General features: G+C 30.7%; 1 non-coding gene across 1 annotated transcript; it reads right to left on the bottom strand.

The window, feature by feature from the left end:
- Positions 1-3,905: 3,905 nt before the first annotated feature.
- LOC139845799 (small nucleolar RNA R71) lies at positions 3,906-4,012 on the bottom strand. Its single transcript, XR_011758555.1, has one exon. It is a non-coding gene; the product is annotated as a small nucleolar RNA R71 (small nucleolar RNA).
- Between the last annotated feature and the right edge of the window lie 1,233 nt (positions 4,013-5,245).

The raw sequence follows: 5,245 nt of genomic DNA, 5'->3' as shown, positions 1-5,245 counted from the left end.
AGACAAAAGATAGATTCGACGATTTGAAGACGCAAACGACCAAAAAGCTAAAAAGTACAAAGTACAATCCAAGTGGTTCAACTTATTGATGAGAAACGTCTAGAAATTACAAGAGTACAAACCGCAAAACGAAAGTACAAGATATTAAATCATACGAAAAGGCGTTCGAAAATCCGGAACCAAGACATGAACCAACTATCAACGTACGACTCAACGGACCTGAAATTACAAGTTAACTATGCACAAGAATATAATATAATATAAAATTAATTATATATATAATATTATAAAATAATCAGCAGCCCACGTTTTAAATCAACAAATGAGCTGGAATCCAAAGCTCCGCGACTGCGGAGCTGTGAGGAAGAGAAACACTGCAATCGCGGAGCTGCACAGTACAAAATGGGCCTATAAAAGCTAGCGCATTCTGCTCGATTCAATCACCTCTTTTTCTTTCTTTCTATCTACGTAAAATATATTATATATATATATATATATATATATATATATATATATATATATATATATATATATATATATATATATATATATATATATATCTATATATATATATATATATATAAAATTTTAATTTTAATTTAAGTTTAACAATAATAAGAATATAGTGGCGAATGTTTTAAGTTTGTAAGTCGAAACTCTATCCTTGTAACGCTACGCTATTAATACTCATTGTAAGTTATGTTCAACCTTTTTAAATTAATGTCTCGTAGCTAAGTTATTATTATGCTTATTTAAGCCGAAGTAATCGTGATGTTAGACTAAATATTAAGACTGGGTTATTGGGCTTTGGACCATAATTGGGTTTGGACAAAAGACCGACACTTGTGGAAATTGGACTATGGGCTATTAATGGGCTTTATATTAATTAAATGATATCTCGTTGATTTAATATAGAGATTTATAATTTAACGTGTTTATATATAACCACATACGCTTGACTGGGTATGATGGGCGGGATATCTATAAATACTAATAATTATTCATTTGACCGGACACGGGGATGAATTAATAGTCACTGGACTCATTAAAACAGGGGTGAATTACATTCAAGGGTAATTGGTGTAATTGTTAACAAAGTATTAAAACCTTAGATTACACGCATTCGATAACCTGGTGTATTCATTAAACAAAGTATTAAGACCTTGTTATAGTTTAAGTCCCCAATTAGTTGGAATATTTGACTTCGGGTATAAGGTTAATTTGGCGAAGACTCTAGCACTTTATAATTATGACCGATGAACTATTATGGACAAAACCAGATGGACATATAGAATAATCCAGGACAAAGGACAATTAACCCATGATAATAAATTAAAATCAACACGTCAAACATCATGATTACGGAAGTTTAAATAAGCATAATTCCTTTAATTTATATCTCATTGTACTTTTATTTACCGTCATTTTATTTATCGTCATTTTATTTATCGTACTTTAAATTATCGCACTTTTATTTATCGTCATTTACTTTACGCTTTAAATTAAGTTATATTTATATTTAATATTTTACATTAGGTTTTAATTGTGACTTAAGACATAAAATCGACAAACCGGTCACTAAACGGTAAAACCCCCTTTTATAATAATAATAATAATAATAATAATAATAATAATAATAATAATAATAATAATACTTATATATATATATATATATATATATATATATATATATATATATATATATACAAATATAGTGTTTAAAAATATAGCGTTAAACTCAGATAGCTCCCAGTGGAACTAACCGAACTTACTAAAAACTACACTACTCTACGATTAGGTACACTGCCTATAAGTGTTGTAGCAAGGTTTAGGTATACCCATTCTATAAATAAATAAATAACATGGGTAAAATTATATCATATTTAATATTATTTCGTAATAAAATATAATAGTATTTCGTACTACCCTTCGCACACATCAAGTATTTTTGGCGCCGTTGCCGGGAAAAAATCACGCCGAAGCGAAACGCTATAAAAAAATTAGTTTTTAAGCCATTTTTGTAAAAATATAATTTTATATAAGTTTTAAAATATAAAAACATAAAAAGTATATATTTCTATATTTTTAAGTGTTTAAATTAAAAAGTTTTTATTTTTTTTAGTTACAAAAACTAATAAGTATTTTTTTAAAGTTTTATTTAAATTATATTTTCTATAAATTAAAAACAGAAAATAAAAAAAATTAAAACTGAACCTGCACGAATTTTGGCCTGCCTAAAATCTGAGTCTGCAAACTCCGTAGTCGCGGAGACTTTTAGGCATAAACTCACCGCAGTCGCGGAGCTGTCTGACATCTGCAACCTTGTACGCATTAATTACGTATTTAGGGTTTTAATTAATTATTATTATTATTATTAACCTAACTAGGTTTTGATTTATTTAATTAATATTTAGTTTTAGTTTTAGTTTTATGTAGTAATATTAAGTTTATTAATTATTATTAAATATATAAAATTAATACTTTTAAATAATAATATAAAAATAATATTTTTATAAAAATAAGTAATTTTATCATTTTTTGTCTCTTTTTATAAATTGTATATTTTAATCATATAATTAGTAATTTGTATATTTATCGTTCGTAATTAGTTTTAAACTTAGTTTTTTCCGTAGTTATTTTATATTTCTAGATTTTTAGGCTCTGCCGTAAAATCCCTTAAGTGTTTTTTCTTTAGATTAAGATTTAGGCGCTTTAGAATTTTACAGGTCACTTATCGCTTTAGTATTTAAGAGATTTTAGTGCCTAATTAAGTTATTGTCGTTTTGAATATAGACTTCTTTTAAGCTTTAATACCTTTAAACGCAAGTTTTAATATTTAGTTTTTAGGCTTTTAAGTTTCGACGCTTTACTTTCTTATTATTATTTTTCGACCATTTATTTTTCGACGCAATTTTTTTCTTTCTCATTTCTACGCTCTAGTTTTTAGGACATAGATTTTATCTTCAAAATTTCGACAAAAAAAAAATTTATTTTAAGCAGTTAAATTGATAGACATCCAAATTTTCTGGTTCGTAGTAATAGTTGGATTTGTTAGTGGCGAGTTGTGGGCTTCCGATTTAAAGGGTCCTGGCTACCTGCTGCATCTATTGGCTATTCGAAACGTGGGCAAAATCAGAAAAGTCTATTAATTTGATAACTTATATAATTTTTTTTTATTTTTATAACTAATATGATATTCAGTGAATGCACCGAGCAAAACGTTCACCACCTTTTATACGTTCACCACCTGTAACTCGATCAAGACATCTAGCCAATATTGTCGCCGTTGATTTTTCTTTAGAATCATCATCTAGTCGACCAAGTACACCAATTCAAATTTCCAATAATCCATTTTTTGAACCCGAACTCACAATTGAGAACCCGGAGGATATTCAAGGACAATTCAGAGATCCTGAACCACTAATCATTCCTCCTGAACCACTAATCATTCAACCAGAGATTTTCGAGGAAGAAACCATTAAATTAGAATCCCCTAGTGATTCAGATTCAACAAACTCAATTATGGAAAATTAGGAACCTCTAAGTATGGAAGATCGAATGAGAGCTACACGCACTGGAAAAGTTCACGCAATTACTCAACCAGACATTAATGCGCCAGATTATGAAATCAAAGGACAAATCCTACACATGGTAACTAATCAATGCCAATTTAGTGGTACGCTGAAGGAAGATCCAAACGAACATCTTCGAACCTTTAATAGGATTTGTACTCTATTTAAAATCAGAGAAGTTGAGGATGAACAGATCTATCTCATGTTATTTCCTGGGACTTTAAAGGGAGAAGCCAAAGATTGGTTAGAATCGTTACCTGAAGGGGCGATTGACACATGGGATGTCTTAGTTGAGAAATTTCTTAAAAGATTCTTCCGGCATCTAAAGCCGTGAGACTTCAAGGAGAAATTATTACATTCACACAAAAGCCAAATGAAACTCTATATGAGGCGTGGACAAGATTCAGAAAGTTGTTGAGAGGATGTCCTCAACATGGTTTAGACACTTATCAAATAGTACAAATATTCTACCAAGGATGCGATATTACTATACGAAAATACATCGATATAGCAGCTGGTGGTTCCATTATGAAGAAAACCGCAACTGAAGCTTACAAAATTATTGATAACACAGCCTCCCACTCACATGAGTGGCATCAAGAAAAAGACATCGTTAGATCATCTAAAGAGTCTATAGCCGATTCTAGCCATGACTTTGATTCTATTTCCGCAAAGTTAGATGCTTTCGAGAGACGAATGGAAAAGATGACTAAAGATATTCACGCAATACGAATTAGTTGTGAGCAGTGTGGAGGACCACATTTGACAAAAGATTGTCTCAGTATTGAACAAACAATGGAACAAAGAGAGAATGTTTCATACATGAACCAAAGGCCTGGAAATAATTATCAAAATAATTATCAACCGCCAAGACCAAACTACAATCAAAATCAGAATTATAACCGAAATCTTCCATACAACAACCAACAAGGTCCTAGCAATCAACAAGTATCTAATAATACTTACAACCAGCAAAGACCTATTTTTCCAAATAAACCACCACAAACCGATGATAAAATGCCAAATTTAGAAGATATGATGTCGAAGCTAGTTGAATCTCAAACACAATTTTTCACATCTCAAAAACAAACTAATGAACAAAATGCTCAAGCATTTAGAAATCAACAAGCGTCGATCCAAAATCTGGAACAAGAAGTAAGCAACCTAGCAAGGTTGATAGGTGAAAGAAAACCAGGGAGTCTACCTAGCGATACAAATGCTAACCCCCGAAATGAAACAGCTAAAGCCATTACCATAAGAAGTGTTATTACACTTAAACCACCTGAAATACCTGTAATTTCTGATGACACTATTCCTACTACACAGGCACCACAGCCTGAGCAAGAGAAGGAAAAAGAACCGGTAGTTGAAAAGGTTAATGAAGATAACACAGTTAAGGCTAAACCTTATGTTAAACCATACCAACCACCGCTTCCTTACTCGAGTAAAATGAGAAAAGAAAGACTTGAAGCCGAGCAATCCAAATTCTTGGATATGTTTAAACAAATAAATGTCAATCTTCCTTTCATTGATGTGATTTCAGGAATGCCAAGATATGCTAAATTCTTGAAAGATCTAATCACAAATAGAAAGAAAATGGAAGAACTCTCGGCTGTTACAATGAATGCTAATTGTTCTGTAGTGATAATGAATAAACTACCAGAAAAACTCTC

This window comes from Rutidosis leptorrhynchoides, chromosome 4, assembly GCF_046630445.1.
Source record: "Rutidosis leptorrhynchoides isolate AG116_Rl617_1_P2 chromosome 4, CSIRO_AGI_Rlap_v1, whole genome shotgun sequence".
Lineage (NCBI taxonomy): Eukaryota > Viridiplantae > Streptophyta > Magnoliopsida > Asterales > Asteraceae > Rutidosis > Rutidosis leptorrhynchoides.
This window is presented reverse-complemented; position numbering and strand designations above follow the sequence as displayed.